Here is a 19,617-nt window from a genome sequence, read left to right on the forward strand (position 1 = left end):
ATTCATGTCAAATCATTGATGGAAACACTAATTAAGTAGAAATGTAAGTTTTTTCATCTTTAGGGTAGTGAAAAGGGATGATCTCATTACTATGCAAAAACAAGCAGTTTTGGCAATGATGTACTTACTTTTAGAAGATATAAGATGATTAATGCATGGAAATAACTACCCTTATTTTAGTTTATCAGTGACCATCGCATCGGAGATGGCGTTGATGCTACTCCCACTATTTACGTCCATTATGGGCCCCTTACAAGGAGCCAACAAGGGGGCCCAATAAGCGACCCCAGTTTACAACATAAATAAAGAAACTAGGAGATTAAATTGATAAGAAATAAAAATACTACAGACGCGCCATGACGAGTAGGAGCACTCATCGGGATGAACACGAAACAGAAAATAAACCAATGAAAACAGATAATGGAAAATACAAAGATACGAACGCGGAGATGCTATAAACGGGGTATTTAAACCCAGGAGTCTTCACAAAAGCTTTGGCAGACCGGTCAGGCTGGACACGCACCGACAGTGATGCTGATGACGTGTTGTTGATGACGCTTGGGCGCACTCCATCATCAACCATAGTCACAATTTTAAGCCCAATATCTCTCTATATTGGATAACCAAAACTTAAGGATCCTGATTTTTCTGGAATTTTTTTGACATTAAATAATTTAACATTTGAATTATTTAACTTGAATAAAGGGAAATCAACATTTCCAATTTATATTTTTGATTGATTTGACATTAAATTTAACATTTAAATTTTTTGTGTCAGCAAAATCAATAATATAATTTCCCAGGTTTTTCTAAAAATTTTCATAATTTATTTCATGTCTAAAACAATTATTTCTAATTTTGTACCTACAATATATATTCGATTTTTTAAACTAACTAAATATATTTAAACTATGTTCTATTTCAATAACCATAATGTGGCCCATTTGGTTAAGAGCTCTGCTTCCCATAAGAGAGACCAGGGTTTAATACCCATCGAGGCCAAAAGTTTTCAACCAGTCAGGTCCAGTCTAGGTGGCACGGGCCCGATCCAGGTGGCATTTGCCATGCAGGCGGCTCACCTTCGTGGCACCCGCCTAGGTGCACAACGCCAAGGGCGCACGCACCACGTGGGCCGGCCCCCTAGGTTGCCACCGCCCCTCCTAGGTGGTGACCGCCAAGCAGGCATGGCGCCTAGCGCGGATCGGGTTTGACCTGTCCGTCTAGGGTGCAAGCACGATGCCTAGGTGGCAACCGCCAAGCGGGCGTGGCGCCTAGGGCGGATTGGGTTCATACGAATCTATTTAGTGAGCTCTTTCCGCTAAAGAGCACCCACTATCTGTCCTTAGTAACTCCACACTAATAGTTACGAGACCGGCCATACTCATCATTTGAGTGAGGCAAGATAGTGCTATTATAGCCGGATACTTCGATGTCCTTCTTGCGTATCCTTCAAATTGGAATGTTTAGAACACATGCTTAAAGACTAGTGACCTTTGTATTACGATCTCATCATAATTCTCAAAGTCTGATCACGTAGTCATGGACTTCATTATACGCATCACACGTGCACTATAATGAATATTTTCTATTAATGAACATGGACTAAGAAGTGGAATGTGTGATTGGCTTGACGGCCACATATATTTCCATCACGTAGCACAAGTAGATCCTCGTGTTAAAGTATCCAAGGACGGCCTTGCATTCGCCCAGCATGTTTCTTCGTTGCATAAGCATATTCAGGATAGAATCAGGAGGCAAAATGCATTGTACAAGAAAACTGCCGACTTGCATCGCCCACCCTAAGTGTTTGATGGGGGAGATCACGTGGTGGTGAGACTTGGACCGGAGATATATTCTCCCATAATGATTAAGAAGCTGCATGCTTGTAGCGCTGACCCGTTCTCGATCCTCCAAAGAGTGGACAATAAGGCCTACGTCTTTGAAATCCCTCCTACATGGAGGATCCACTCCACGTTTAATGTTGCTCTATACCAAGCCCCTTCCCCCTCCTATGATTAAGCCATCCTAGACCCCTTCAGTGTGAGTGAGTTTACGGCGGCTAGTCTCCTAATAACTTCACCCATTGGAACGACTCAGCCGATTGTATTCTAGAGGATGTAATTAACTGTACAGGTGACAAAGTATCACACAGGTTTTTAGAGCGTTGGCAGGGACATGCAGGTGCAGACAACTCGGGCATCACAGAAGATGAGTAATGACGTATGTGGCCGAATCATTTTCAGTCATTGCCGCTCGCCATCATCAAGCCGTCGGAGTCAAGTTCTTCCGACCTAGGGAGGATCGGAGGAGCGCGCCAGCCCAATCCACTAGAGACGTCTTCAGAGCCACCATCATTGTTATCGACAACCCAAGCAGTCCATGTCCCGCCTGGCGGACATGCCAAGGCATCAGTGAAGACACCTTGGCTCAAGTATCCCGCCTAAAGCACATTTGTAATCTTTGTGTTTTCATCATCATCGGTTCATGCTTGATTGATTTACCATTTTATTGTGTTTTTTTTCATCATGCCCATATCCATTCTATTCTATATCATGTCCTTTCTTAGTCGTTTTATGTTCGCTTAAGGTGTCAAGTGTTTTCTAAAAAATATATTTTTTTATTTTGTTTCAAAATGGGGCCCCAAACCACAAGGGCCCCATAATGAACCCTTTGTAAGGGCCCATCATGGCCCTATATAATGATATGAGGGGCGCTAAGACAGTTAGAGATCTATTTTTTCATTTGTGGAAGGTTCTTTGGGTCGAGATCACTATATGAGGGAAGTGGAGGCATATACGAGGGTAGGAGAAAGGAGGCAGAGGAGGAGGAGGAGGAGGAGGAGGAGAAGGAGGAGAAGAAGCAGAAGAAGATGAAGAAGAAAGCAGAGAATATACGAGGGAAGTGGAGGCATCCCATTCCACCAGCCGTGCCAACGAAGTGCTAGTGTTTTTTCAAGCGCGCACCGTTGCATACCGTATCCATTCTTGCCAACGGTTGGACTGCCAAGTGCAACTCATTCTTCATTGATGCTCGCTGCCGCATCGATGATGTCTCTCTGTTTGGTGTCACACACAGCCACAGTGGCCTTCGACGGGATCATATCCATCTCTTTAAATTATCGTGAAAGGAGAGGGCTCTGGGCCAGGAGGGTTCAAAGCCCAGTCCCCTTTTTTTACTTTGTTTTCTTTAAGAGCATGGCCCGGTTGTCTGCAATCAACAGGTTAATCAACGACCCAGCCCTGCTGCGATTAAAAATAAGAAACTGGTTGTCCCATATCGAGAATTTCTAAAAGAAAAAGTGCAATATAAGTCGCTGTGAATATTGATCATCGAATTCATATGCATAACTACTTTGAGTGCGACAGTCTCTGTGGGCTTCTTTGTGGGCCTGTTCCGCATGTGCGCCCAGATTGGGCCTGCCTGCCAGGCGCGCTGCCCCTTGTCAACTATGGGCTGCGTTGAGCCCTATGCTAGCTGGCCTACGGCTGGCCTGGGCTCTATGTGCCTGGTCAGCTCCTTAGCCGGCCCAATAAACCTTATATATTTATATATATGTTTCTGTCTTCTTAATGAATTTTCTTTATTTATTTATTATATTTATTTCTCAAACTTTATTTTATTCCCAGTGATAGCATATATATATTATATTAGAAAATTAAAAATCTCTTAAGTATACTTTTACCAAGAAGTATTTGAAGTTCTAAAACATGCATGAAAATGACATTCTAAGGCATTATTTTATTACTTTCTCTATTTAGTGCATGAAATGTATAATTTTTATATAACTGGAGAAAATCATAAGAAATGATCCCAAAATGACTATAATTTTTTATAATTACATGACGAATTTTGGGTCTATTTCTAACCATAAACAAAATAATGATTAGTTTACAAATCATGGATATGAGCATCTTGGCTATGGCTAATGTTCATTATTATTGTTATTATCATATTGTAAATGAGAAGAAAGCCAGCTGAAGCTTGCTTCAAGCCATATGACAATATTCTATTGTAAAGGTTTCCTCACGTCATTTTTATAGAAGAGTACAGTTATCATTGTAATGACTCTAAATATTCAAATAAAATATTCTCTTTTATCCCCTGGTACTGTGGTATCAGTCATTTAGTCTCATTACTCCATTCCATGATACAATTGTTTTTGTTGATAATATCAGTAACCACATGTGGCTTGACTTGTGAAACAATTAAATGAGGTATTATTGGTTATTAGCTTCACAAGATATACAGAAAATATCTCCTTACCCTGTGAACTACTTTAAGATAATACCAATCTCTTTACTCATATCTGTAGTATTAAAAGAAAATATTATTCGATGTATTGACGCAGTACTCGTTAACATCTGGCAAAGTTTAAGCCAAACACTAAACCATTGGAGGATCATCTCTTGACATACTTCTTTATTCTACCATGCATATGAAAGGTCAAGCAACTACAACATACCATATTAAAAAAATACATACCTTTAGAGATGAATAAATTACCCTTCCAAAGTTATTTGAACAAGTTCCAGATTAATAAAATCTAATAACTTTTTGATTATTCTCTTATATATATATATATTTACGGCTGTACAGGGAGTATAACTGTTGTTTGTAGCTCAATGCATGTTTTCTTTAGAAGTACATTGGTTCTCAAAAGTAAGTTCTACATTTAGCTGCATGTACTCTTTAAGAAAATATTTTGTATTTTGATCTACTCAAAAAACAATATGATTATGGATTACTCGAATCTCACCCTGTCACAACCTATGGCCATCATTACATTTCATCACTAGTGAAAGACACACCTCTTCATACTATAGAAGCTCACAACACTAACTAATTAATTTATGAAGACTTGGTAATTTTCCAATTTTTCTATGTTCTATCATCCCATATGGATTATTGAGACAATATTAACGAACCTTCTAGAAAATCAATACAACCATAAACTTTCAACAGAGCCCTATGAAACGTTATCAGCATGGTTATATAGGACCCAGGACATAACTCTTTTTCCAACATAAACAATGAAACTTCATACAGTTTATCATAATTATGGCACTGATTTCACGAATGATAACCTACTAATCCAATGCAGCTTTTTTATTTAATTGAAAGCTTCAAATCAAATACAAAAAGTTCAAAGCCAAAAAAATAAATCTTTTGTTTTTGTTTTTGTGAATCTATGAGGAAATTTCTGTGAATTGCCTACTAAATATTGTTCTTTCTTTATCTCTTTGTGGGTTTTTTACTTATTAATTATTAATGTTGGGTATTTTTCAATAAATATTTGAAAATAAAAAATGCACGCAGGAGGCGGTACTCATGCAGGAGAGGCCTCCCAACAATCCAAAGACGACAAATTTTTTTTATAGAAACACAAATGACACTAAGTGAGATGACGACACCACTTCTCAAACTTGATAATGGAACTGTAGATTATTCACGTCAGCTCGGGCTCCCAGACGTCCCTAGCGACGTGTCAGGGCTCGATCGACGCAATGATCCTCCATAAGATGGTGAATAAAATATCAACAGTTTACTTTTAATGATTTATATAAAGTACATAAATATGCCTAAGATGCAACTCATCATTTAAATCTAATGAATGTTTGCAGCATGGGCGCGCAGATTAACATAAAGTATTGAGTTCTGAAGTGAAAATGCTCTCTATTATGAAATAGGAGACTACGACCTTGTCATTTCAGAATGTAATAGGAGAATATGTAATACTATTTTATATAAATCTAGAACTGTAGCCTTCCTTACAAGAAAACATAATTATGTTACCATTTATTTGCCAAAGCATAAAAACGGGAATTCCATAAATTAATAGTGAAATTTCTGATTTGTTGACAATAATGATTTTATGTTATCATTTGATATTGATATATATTCTTCCTATAGTGGTCTTGATCTCTTTAGTATAACATACAATTACAGACCTTTTCTCGATATCAAAATTTTTCGCCCTGAATAATCTAACACTTATAGTTGCATTCAGGAGAAATGCCATGGATAGTAAAATTACTAAGGTTATGGTCTTTTGCAAAGGTATAAATATGCACAGCACAAAATAGTCGTGACACAAAGCAAAAATTCTTAACTTAAAGTATACTAAGTAAAATATTCCAGGCCTTTGGTATGAATGCTTCTCTAGAAATTAATTCCACTTATTTAAATATTAAAGACAAAACTTTCGAAAAGAAACAGACTATATTCTTTAGAAAGGCCACAGTACCTCTTTAATGAATTCAAAATTCAATATGATTCCAAAAAGTAAAATGCTACGAAAATAATAAAACTTTAACTTACTCAATAAATGGTACGAGATATATGTATTCGTTGAGTAGCAAAGCTTTAAATAAGATGAGGTCAAAATAGTACAGAAAAACCATTATACGTATAAAGATTTTATTTTTAAGTGTGACATTTGAATTCAGTTTGATTAATAATAGGGTCATAAATGTGGTATTGTGAAATCATGACATGTTTATCATGGTAAATGGCTGCAAATGACTGGTGCGTGGAATAAAAAATGTGCATTTCAAGTAGGTTGTTTTATCCATGAAGCCTTCTGAAATTTGTTGGGTGAATCAGGATATTTATGGGCCAATCAATTACTTCCAATCACTATAAAAATTCATTGTAAAACATACAATCGGACATAATGAACCATTTCAAATGTATTTTTAAATTGATCAACGTCTTGTTAAAATAGACTGATGTTCGCTTATGTATAGGGTGTAAAATGTTGTATGTGATAAAGTAACATGTTTATGACGGTAAATGACTCAAAATGACAGATGTGTGGATGGAAAATGTGCATTTTAGGTACATTGCTTTATTGATAAAGAACTCTGAAATTAGAAGGGCGAATCAAGATATTGAGGGACCAAGCAATTACTTGTAATGACTATAAATATTTTATTGTGAAGCTTATGCTCTTTCACAATCCAAACACATTGATAAATGTGTTTAATTATATGGTGATAAACGTGGTATTCTAATATTATTACATCGTAATGGTAGAAGACTGAACATGACTGGTGTCTAGATTGATAAATGTGCATTTCAGGAAGATTGCTTTCCCGATAAAGCACTCTGAAGTCAGTTGGGTGAATCAGGATTCTTAGATACCAGGCAAATACTTGCAATCACTTTAACTATTGTTTTGTAAAACAAACACCCAGACTCAACCAACAGTTTGAAATGTATTCTCAACCAATATGTTTTGGCAAAATAGACTGATCTTTGTGCCACATGTTGAGTTTGCTTAATAACGTAGTGATTATTATTTTATGTGATATAATAACATGTTTATGATGGTAAATGACTGACGTGTGGAACAAAAAATGTACATTTTAGGTAGATTTCTTTGTCTAAAGTTCGTTGGGTGGATCAGGATTCCTTGGGACCGAGCTATTACTTTCAATGACTACAAAGATTTTATTGTAAAACATACTTTCTGACACACTCGATCATTTAAATACATTTTTAAATTGGTCCATGTCTAGTTAAAACAGCATGATGTTTGTCAAATGTCTATTTTGAATAATTATAGGGTGATAAATGTGATATCGTGATGTATTGGCATGCTAGTGATGGTAACAGCTGAAAATGGCTGATGTGTGGATCGATAAATGTGCATTTCAGGTAGATTTATTTATAAATAATACACTCAAAAATTATTTTATAGAATCTGGATATTTAGGGACCATGCAATTGCTTAAAACAACTTTAAATACTTTTGTTAAAAAAATACACCCAAACACAATCAATCATTTCAAATATATTCTAAATTGGACCATGTGTATTCAAAACATATTGATGTTTGCACCACATGTCTGTGTGCTTAGTTATAAGGTGATAAATGTGCTATTGTGATGTAATAACATGTTTGTGATGGTAAATGATTGAGAATGACTGATGTGTGGATCAAAAAAGTGCATTTTGAGGTAGATTGCTTTTTAAAAAAAAGCACTCTGAAATTAGTTACATGAATCAGGATATTTAGGGGCCTGGAAATTACTTCCAATCATTTTAAATATGTTTTTTTAAACATACACTCGGACAGAAGCAATCATTTCAAATATTGTTTTAAATTGGTCCATGTGTAGTCAAAACTGATTGATGGTCGCGCCACATATCTATTTTACTTAATTATATGGTGATAAATGTTGTATTGTAATATTATGACATGTTTGTGATGGTAAATGACTGAAAATGACTCATGTATATATTGGAAGGTGTACATTTCGGTAGAATAATTTATCGATAAAGCACTCTGAAACAAGTTGGGTGAATCGCGATTCTTAGAGAACGGGCAATCACTTGCAATCACTTTAAATACTTTTTTATAAAACATACACCCGGATACAATCAATCATTTCAAATATATTTTTCAATCGGTCCATGTCTAGTGAAAGTACACTGGTGTTCAGGCCGCATGTCTAATTTGCTTAAGTATAAGGTGATATAATGACACGTTTGTAATGGTGAATGTACATTTCAGGTAGATTGCGTTATCGATAAAACACTCTAAAGTTAGTCGAGTTAATCAGGATTCTTAGGGGGCAAACAATTACTTCTAATGACTATAAACAAATTATAGCCAAACATACACTATGACACACTCAATCATTTCAAATATATTTTTAAATTGGTTCAAGTCTAGATAGAACAGCATGATCTTTGCAAAAAGTCCAGTTTTCTGAAGTATACGGCGATAAATGTCTTATCATGATATATTGGCATGTAAATGATGGTAAACGAGTGAAAATGACTGATGTGTGGATAAAAAATGTGCATTTCAAGTAGATTGCTTTCTCAATAATACCCTCAAAAATTAGTTGAGTGAATCTGAATAATAGGGAATCTGAATATATAGTTACTTGCAATCACTTAAAATGTTTTTTAAAAACATATACCACGAAACAAAAAATTATTTGAAATATATTTTAAATTGGTCCATCTGTAGTCAAAACAAATTGATGTTCATGCCACATGTCTAGTGTGCTTAGTTATATGGTGTTAAATATGGTGCAGTGACATTACGAGATGTTTGTGATGGTTAACAACTTAAAATGGCTGATGCGTGTACCAAAAACTGTGGATTTAGGGTAGATTGATTTATCTATTAAGCACTTTGTAATTACTCAAGTGAATCAAGATCTTTGTGCAGTTCATGTCTTGGCCAAGTCGACTGATCTTTGCGCGACATGCCTAGTGTGAGAATTGTGTATTTCAGGTAGATTCCTTTATCGATAATACCCTTTAAAATTAGTTGGACGAATTAGGATATTTAGGGATTTGACAATTACTTCCAACGACTTTAAATATTTTCTTGTCAAACATACACCGGAACACAATCATTCCTTTCAACTACATTTTCAAATCAGTCCATGTCTAGTCAAAACATACTGATGTTTGCCAGATTTCTAGTTTCCTTAATTATATGGTGATAAATGTGGTATTGTGATAAATGACATGTTTGGAATGGTAAATGACTGATGATGACGGATGTGTGGTTCAAAAAATGTTCATTTCAGGTGGATTGCTTTATGATAGAGCACTCTGAAATTAGTTGGTGAACCAGGATATTTAGGGATCAGAATATTACTTCAAACCTGATACCGAGGCGATTCTCCGCTACCTAGATGATGTCTAACGTACTCAGTAACATTGTCCAATGGATAAATCCCTAAGGGGAATGTAATTGCGTGATGACGTGAACCTTACCCCAATGTACTTGCAGAGCCCAACTTGTGCAGATTCACCAATTTCCGGCTCCATGGTGGGTGACAGGTAATGGTGAAGGTGACCTTCTGACACTCGTCGGAGCGATGACATCAACTGGGACATTGAACGGAATAATTCCATTAACGCTCGCACGTATTGGATGGGCTCAATCCATGCTGGGGAATTCACTCAAGACGTAGTTTTTGATAGGTAGACTCTCACCTAAACTAACCTGAGCATGGTGGAGTGCAGCCAAAAATATACCGAAAGATGCAATATAACTGACGAGCACGGGGTACGGTGTACCTCGTCGAGGTAGCAATTTGTTGTCGGGGTCTTCGTCGGGCCATGGGCCGGTGCGATCGGGCACGAGGGAGAGGTGCATGAGACAGGTATAATGTAGCTCGGCCGGCAGGTGTGAGAATGAGGTGCTTGAGTATATATCAAGAGAGCTGGGTGAGGACAAAGAGACTAGAGGAGCAGTTACAAGATGGCTCAAGCTAACATCTGAGCTCGGCGGGCACATCCCTATAGAACAACGAACAAGTGGCATGCGATGTGATGTCCTGTCCTTTTAGAATGATGCAGTAGTGACCTAGCGACATTCACACAAATGAACGTCCCTATGTGCATCACGTAGGCAAGACAATAGTACAGGAGGGTGGGTGAAGCTCCTACAACTCATGCGAGGGGCAGCCCGATAAGCGGCCAATTTTTGGGATGTGATATCATGTGAGCGCGCAGTTGAGTCGTCCGGGGGCTGGTTGGTCACCAACGGTCACGCAAATGACTTGTCGCGTGATGGCTACGTCGCACAATAGCGTGGCTGACCCACCGCATGGCATCAGGTTTGCACGATCGCGAGGCTAACCATCGCGTGGTGGCTTGGTCGTGTGGTCGCACAGCTAACTGTCACGTGGCTGCTTGATCGTGTGGTTGCACGTTTGTCCATCAAGCATGGGCCCAGTGGAGATGGACTCCACAAACACGCGGTGATCGACAGCGTGGTTGACAAACAAGCAGGTGGAAGTCCGAAGCCACATCTCATGGACGTGGTGGCCGACTAGAACCTCGGTGCTGCCAGATCGTGAACAGTCTCGCAGCCTCCCAGGTGACACTGTGAGAGTGCTCAGTGCGGATTGGCACACCGAAGAGTCTCCTTGTTACACTAGAGGCGCTGGTGCATCGTTACACTACATGTGCGTCAGCTGACACAACGGCTTGACCAGTGAGCTTGAACAATCGGCCAAACGCGGGAGGGTTGCCGTGTGGTTGCCAAAGATGCCGATGCACGAGAAAGAAACAACCACAAGGTCCTTATTCACTCTCTCCCTTCACTTCCCTTCTCCTTTCTACCTCTCCTCCCTCCTCTCTTCTCTCCTTCTTCGTCTGTGAGACCAAGTCTTGAACGTAAACTTTCAAATGATAAATCCTGGTCTAACCGACCTAGGGCACCCCCTTATCCCCTTATATAGGGGGTCAAGATCGGCCCGGAGGGAGGGTCCATTAAGAGCTAGTCCATATACATAGGACCCCATTTAAAACCAAAGACAAAAATATGAAAATCCAAAGAAACGTGAATGGTAAACACATGACGATACGAACATGACAAAATGAACGCACGAATGGGATCAAACGACGAACTGAACGAGCGTGGATATGCTTTCACCCGGGGTATTTGAACCTGGGTGTCTTCACTGTCGCTTTGGCGTGCTGGTTAGCCTGGACGCGGACCGATGGGGCTGATGATGACAGTGCTAGTGGCTTTGATGGCATATCTAGGAGAGCTGGCTGGTGCGCTCCATCACAATGACTTTAAATATTTAGTGGAAAACATATACATGGACACAGTCAGTCTATTTTAAGTTTTTCCATGTCTAGTCAAAACAGACTGATGTTCGCCACATACTCGAAGAAAATGATGTATGAAAATTCAAGCTTAACTTGGCTAAACATAGACCTGGATATACTTAATGTACATCGTACTTCTTAACTAATTGGTGATGCAATCATTTGGTAAAAGCATTGTTGGATGACTAGTTTATAATGCCATTGTTAAAGTTTAGAACCCCCAGACTTTATACGCTTACCCAAATTAGCTATTGCACTCGGATATCTTAAAAATAAGTTTAGCAATGCAATATTATTGGATAATTTTCAGAATATTAATTTTTTGTTCACAGATATAAGATTATTATGAGTTGAACTTTATCACCTACATTCACCATACACATTATTTGGACACTTTATTTTTATATGAAATGTAAATTACGCATTGTGTATGTATAATTCTTAACAGAAGGTTTGAACATGATAAGGTATAGTGGTTAATAGCAGGCTTTGTTAAGCGTGGGTTTAGTCACACATTGACTTTAGACAAATACGATAAATATTTGGTATGATATATGTATCTCTAAATTGCTTCCAGAGAATGGTAAGTCACACCTTTATTGGATTGAACTTGAAATAATCACTATCCTAACATTGTCGGGACAGCCAGCATCAAACATTATTTTGTTGGGAAAAAGGTGACACCTTAACAAGTCATTAGTTGAATGACAATGGCTTATTTATGTCTTAATCATTTAAACGTGGAAACACTTTCCAGGTCTGAACAGTTTCTGCTCATAAAGACGAATCAAGGATAAGTACTTAGTTAGATGAGAGACTCTAAAAATAAGGCTACTTAGTCGTTCACGCTTCATCATTTACGCTACAGGAAGCGTAAGTCCAGGAATGGGCAAGCCCATTTCAACAAAGAAAATGCTTACCACTATGAAGAATGCCAACAAAAGTCAGTCAACATCACAACAGTGTCATGTCTTAGTGTTGTTCTAAGCAATCGGTGCTAGTTAAACTCCCTGGTCAGTCTGGCATCTGCCTTGGGCTTTGAGGGGGCACTTCATGGATTTAAGGTCAAAAAATGTTTCTTAGTGTCCCCTTTGGAGGTATCTCTTGAGTCAAACTAGGGATCACATCATTTTACTATCCCGCTCAAAGTTTCTTTACTCTCCTTCTCAATGTTCCTTGTTCAAAAGAACAATGTTAGGTATTTTGAAAGCAGAACAAGGGTTGCTTCTTTGGTCTTCTTCTTCTCCTTCTTCTTCTTTTTCCTTGTTCTCTCCCATCAGGACTTCTGCTGCCAAAATGGGACAGCAGGGATCTTATCCCATCATTTGGTATCAGAGCTAGTGTGGTCCAATGAGGAAGTAAGAACAGATCCATGCCACGGCGGGCGGGTGATTCTGTCTCTCAAGTTGGTTGGATGTCTTCAATAGAAGGTACTTGGTGGAACCTCTATTGTGATGCCTAGGCCTCTGGTCGATAGTGGACATCATTTCCTCATTCTCTTCAAGCAGCACTATTCTCTATGGGCTATAAGAATCCAAATTATGTTGGAGGCAAATGGTTTATGGGAAGCTAGTGAGGTAGAGACAATAACGAAGAAGAAGGATCGACAAACGTGTTGGTTATCTATGGTGCAATATATAATGAGAGATTGGGACGGTTGGATAGCAAGCTAAAGTCCAAGGAGACATTGATGATTTTGAAGACAAATAATTTGGGAACTCCTCGTGTTCAGAAGTTCAAGCCCTGAAATGTGGGTTCTAGCTGCTCGTCATGGCAGAAGAGGAGCATGTTACTCATTTTGCAGGGAAGCTGTCCAAGGTTGCCACTCATCAACAGACCATGGGAAATAAGTTATAAGAGGGAGACGTGGTAGACAAGCTTCTCTGAGCTACTCCGGAAAAATTTGACTCCATTAGGAAATTTAGGGAAATAGGATCACGAATAAACAAGATTGGACCTAGTTCTGCTTGCAAAAGCTATCAAAATAGGGAAGCAACAAAACAGTTGAAAGCTCTCGTGGCCCTGGACATGGGCGCGCTAGAGGAATAGGTCATGGCCAAAGCAATGATGGCAAACGATGGGTAAAGACAAATACTACAGACCAAAAAATAAGACAAAAAGGTTACAATTATGACAAAATTGGGCGTTTTGCTTATGAGTACCATGATAAGTACAACTTTAGGGGTTTTATGTCAATGTTTTTTATTCAGGCTTAACCAACAATATTTATGTAAATTTTTCACTCAAATACTCTATAATTAATACACAGAAAGTAAAGGTTGACCCCCAAAGAGGCAGAAATTTTACTTCAGAATTATTTCTCAAGCTTGGGATGAAGAAAATGATTTTAAAAGTGAAAAATACAACTTTTTGGGACTTTTCTGGTTTCTATGCAGTTTATATAATTTCCCGTGATTTAAACTGAAGCAGAACTACAAAAAAAAACACAAAATATTTTTACTCTGATTTTACAAAATTTGCATAACAAAATAAATATTTTTATAAATTTCTGGAATTTAACTTACACCAAAAAATCACCACAAATATAAATGAGGGTTAGATACTTTTTATAATTTTCTTCAGATGTTCAAATGGCTGTAAATTGATTCTATCATTTTTTGGATTTTCCTAACATTTTGGAACTTTTAAATGCAAAAAAAAAGTTTCCTGTTTTCCTGATTTTTTACTCAAGTTTTTGGTGATTTTGAAATATTAGATATATTGAATTGGGTGATTTTCCGCGACGGCAGTGCAGCGGTGGCGTTGGTGGAGCAGCGGCGGTGGTGGCGATAGTGGAGTGGCGGCAGGGTCGATGGTGGAGCGTCGGCGGTGGAGATGGAGCATTAGTGGTGGCAGCAGGCGGTGGCACTGCGGTGGCGGTAGTGGCGGAGCGGTGGTGGCAGCGGCGATGAGTAGTGAAGTTGTGACAGAACGGCGGTTGCAGCGGCGGACCAGATGGACCGGCGGGTCTGGTGTGGCCGGTACAGGGCTGGCCTTAGTGGGTGCGCCCACTAATGTTCAGCCCAATTTGGCTATGTAAAGACTTAGGCAAATGGGCTTAACCCTATTGGGCTTAACCCAATGGTCATGACTTGGCCAATTTGGCCCAGTCCTTTCACAAGGCTACCCTGTGCCCTGAAATCATGTGCGCTGCCTGATCGTGGACAAGGGGACAGATGGTTGTCCCTGCCGCACAAGCAACCCACGGCAGCGCATCGTGGCGGCTAGAAGAGGAAAATTTTGAGTTTTAAAAGGATAAAAGGGATATTAATGCGATCTTTTTTGGGATTCAGAGTGGGGAATGCTTGAAGATATAGCGAGAGATGGAGATATTTTAGAGGAAAAAATAAACATTTTTAGAGAGAGAAAATGTCAAAATGAGAGGATAAAGAGAGAAAATGAAGAGATAAAGAGAGAAAAAGAAGAGATGGTTTAGAGAGAGTTTGAGTGGGAATTTTAATAGGATATTTTTCATGAAAATTTCAGGGGATAAACTAGTGATATCGATGAAGGTCTAGAGAGAGAAGGAACCAATTCTAGAGAGAGAAACAGCCAAAATGAGGAGATAGAGATAGAAAATGAAGAGAGAGTGTAGAAGGAGTTTGAGATAGAATGTGAAGGTGCAAAGGAAGAGATTTTTATGCAGTTTTTAGGAGAATAACTAGGAATATAGAGGATGGTCTAGATAGATAAAAAACCTATTCCAAATAGAAAAAAGTAGAGAAAATGAATGTTTAGAGTGGGAAAATGATGGATTTTAAGGGCAAATGGATGGGTAATGATAGAGAAAATAGAAATCTAATATCCTAAAACCTGAATCAAATTTCACTGAGACCTTAATGCTTCCTTCAAAATCTGGATCCTTATATTTTTTCAGGATCAGGCATTTTTTAATCCGAACAAGAGATGGGATAAAGAGAAAACTTCAATAAACTTATAGTAAGCAGGTTGAACAACCTGGACTCTACAAAATGCCATGTCCTGCTTGCCAGCAACTTGCTAGATCACATCCAGAATGAGGGGAAATGAGGGAGTAAAGTATATTTATAGATTTGGTAAATTACTAAAATACCCTTTGGAAATTTTTTTCTTTACTTTCCATTTTGCCTCTTTTTCTTCACTGGTTTGAGCTTCCCCTTGTAATCTTTAGCTTCTTTCTTTATTAGGCTTTTGAGAGCCAAATGGGCAGGTCAGGTAGTGGCCCATCTTCCTCAGATTTCTCTTTTGAACGTCCACAACTCCACTTGATACTTTCAAGCCCCATTGTAGAATCACTAAGCTCACAAAAATCTTCAAACTTTTTAAGAGTGACCATCTTCTCATTCCTGTAAATTTCTGCACATGTGAAACTATAGAATACTCATCATTAATACAATTGCTTGACTTCAAAGAAGTTAAGTATTTTTGTAAAAAAAAAGCATAATGTACAAAAATTAGAATTTATAGATAGTGCATAAATATTTAGTAAATTTGAGTGATTGTAAGATAAATTCTGAATTAATAATTAAAAAAATGTGTAAAATGTATAAAATATACATGCATATACCATGTTATCATACCACACTAACCAGAAAGCAAAGAAAGCAAATTTGCTAGCGTAGAGTAGAAGGGTGAGTCGAACTTTCTTTTACATTCACACAGTCTCTAGATCATGCACTACTCGAAGGGAGTGGGGTAGATCCTCTTATGCCTGATATGTGGTACCTTGATACTGAGGCCAACAACCATGTGACAGACATAAGAAATATAATTTATCAGCTAGATGAAGCTCACATTGGCTTTGTTCATTTTTTGCAATCGGTTGAAGGTGGACATTCAAGGCAAAGGAAGCATCATACCGTAGTGTTACGCTGGAGGATAAATGATGCTGGGTTATGTTCTATTTATCCCTTAATTGTGCTCTAACATCTTGAGTACTGGGCAGCTTGATGAACATGGCTGCAAGACTGTGTTGGAGCGTGGGCATTTGATCATATAAAATCAGAATGAGAGATTTTTTGGTCATGTAAAGAAGTTAAACACTATTAGTTGATATTTTACTTGAGTATGGCATTAGCCCTATGGGCATCTCAACCACCAAGCATTCAAGTTGCAGGCCGATCAAAAGACGGTCAAAGGATTACCCTCTGTATGGCCTCGAGACCACTGATGTTAAAGCATGCAAGCATTTGAGAGCTCTATTTCAATCTTCGTCACCATATAGAGTGAAGACACCATTTGAGTTGCTACACGTTGACTTATTTGGTCAAATCACTCCATACAATTGGAGTGGTAATTCTTATTTTATGTTGATTGTCGATGATGTTTAGTCGGCGCACGTATGTTGCTTTGCTGTAGAAGAAGTCTGAAGCTCTTCGGGTTTTAATAAAGTTCCGGGAGATCGCTTAAGGTGAGATTAATGCGAGGGTTAGAGTTCTTAGGACCCAATAGAGGAGGCGAGTTTGCTTCAGCAGAGCTTTTAGCTTATGGTGATAAGAATGGGATAAAGAGGCAGTTGACGGCCCCATATTCTCCGCAGCAGAATTATTTCGTTGAGAGAAGGAAACAGACAATTATGTCCATGGTTAAGTCTATGTTAAATGGGTGAAGCCTATCCAAGGAGCTATGGGAAGAACTTTCGCAACCCTCATAACCAAGCTCCAACTAGAAGCCTTAAGGGAGCTACACCTTATTAACCTTGGACTAAGTCAAAGCCTAAGGTTTCACATCATAATGTCTTTTGCTGTCTAGCTCATGTGAAAGTGCTAGGAGGGCACTCACGCAAGTCGGATGACTGAAGCAATCATATGATCTTCATGTGCTATGAAAAGGGGTCTAAAGCTTATTGCTGCCATGACTCTGTCAATAGAAAGGTGTATGTGCGCAACGACATCATCTTTGAAGAAGATGACAAGTGGGATTGGAATGTCCTTAAAGTGAATAAGAGGCAAGGTACCCTGCTCTCTCATGATTTTCCAATGTTAACTGATGATTGTGATGGTCAGGTGGATGAGATAGCGTTGGTGGAGAAATTTGATGTTGCATCTTATCTGCATGGGGTGAGTCATGTAAAATTTGAATGAGATTGTGTTCTCACTGCTTAAGAAATCTCACCCAAGTGGTTTAGAGGTTTCTGACGATTTTATGAAGACACCGAGGAAATTTACTTTTACCCGTAAGAGTGCTTGGTAATTGAGAGGGAGGTAGAAAGAATCTTCGAAGCTTCAAAGGAGTAGTTTTGGAGACGTGCCATGAAGGAGGAGATGGACTCTATTGAGAAGAATCAGACATGGGAGCTGATGAATCCACCTAAATGCTACGATACAACTTGCCTTTAGTGGGTTCTCAAGCTAAAGAAGAGCTCACAAGGAACACAAGGAGATGTGGTGAGACACAAGGGTAGGCCAATAGTGAAGGGCAACATCTAGAGACTTAAAGTTGACTTCAAAGAGGCAGTTGTGCTAGTGGCAAGAATTGACACCATTTGTGTCTTGGTGGATTTGGCACCACAAAGAGGATGGGATTTTCATCATCTTGATGTCAAGTCAACCTTTCTCAATGAATAGATAAAGAAATAAGTCTATGCAAAGCAACCATAGGGGTTCATAAAGAGGGGCAAAGAGCATGTGGTTTTGAAATTGAAGAAGGCCTGGTATGGCCTAAGACAAGCACCATGAGCATGGTATACCAACTTGGATAACTTTCTTAGTTTCCTTGGTTTTGTGAGAAACGTCCAAGACCATGTACTCTACCTGAAGATTGCAGTTGACGTACACTTGCTCGTGGGACTCTATGTTGATGATTTGATTGTGACTAGGCCAAAGGGCTGTCACATTGAGGCGTGACGCAACCTTACTAAAAGAACAGCATAGGAACCGGACTTGAATCCACGAGCCTTTCTCTACTTTAAGGAGCCAAGTCTTAAATCCATAGGAATAGCTTCTCCAACCCTTGAGTCCACAAAGGTTGTGCTTGAATCCACAAACACAAAGCACACTCTAGTAACGAGAATGTTGTGTTTTGTGCCTTGATTTGTCTTTGAAAAACACAATTCCATGGATGTGGAAGCGTGTTGATTGATTCACAATCGATCTTTAAAATCAAACATTGATTGTACCTTGTGTGGAACTCGTTTCACCCTTGTCATTGCCACTGTGATATTGTTTTGAAGTCATTCATGTGTCCAACGTCTATAAGTATCCACACGATCACTTGGAGCTTCGATCTCCACGTCTTCTTCATCAACTCCTCTTTAAAATCTAGCAGATATTCTGACCATGAAGACACTTTCCTTGGATGAGTGAAGAAGAGAGTTGAGAAAGGAAGGGGCTCTCAAATCTGGCTGGCCCGGGTGTTTTAATTGAGTGCCCCTTCCCTGTTTATATTTCACTTAAAGTTTTCTCCAAAACAATAAAACATAAAATATATCCACGAATGCCCTTATGACCTTACGTGTAGGACCTTCTAGGTTGAAGTATCATTCTAGTAAATAACTTTAGTGCCCCAATAAAAAATATTGGCCGACCTTATTAATTATGTAAACATATAGATTAAGTAACTACAGATTCATTTAACCCAATCGATAGGTTTAGCGTCCTACCCCTGGTCACCAAACTACACCTCGTGCTCTAAAATATACCGAGTAATGTTGAAATATCACATGGAACCTTTGCCGTCATAGTTTATCGTAATTCATAACCCATCAACTGCGCGAGACTCCCAAACAACTTAGGATATGGTTTATCGTCAAACTCTAATCCATCATTCAATTAGCACTAATGTGTAACGAGGATCATTGGAGAACTCCTTCAGTCTGCTCACTACCCTGGCCATGGATTTTCTGCATTGTCTTCATCGATTCGATCTCCTCTTATTCTAAGTGCAGATGATGTCGTCTTGACCACTCAATCATCTATGTGAGCTTCTTTCTACATGCAAGCTATGACTTATTTCAATCCCATGATTAGAGACTTGTAAGTTGTAGTTAAAATGTAGTTGTCCACTCACGAGATGCTCTTGGTGTGTCAATTCAGTTGATCACTT

The sequence above is a fragment of the Wolffia australiana genome, chromosome 16 (genome assembly GCF_029677425.1).
Source record: "Wolffia australiana isolate 7733 chromosome 16, ASM2967742v1".
Lineage (NCBI taxonomy): Eukaryota > Viridiplantae > Streptophyta > Magnoliopsida > Alismatales > Araceae > Wolffia > Wolffia australiana.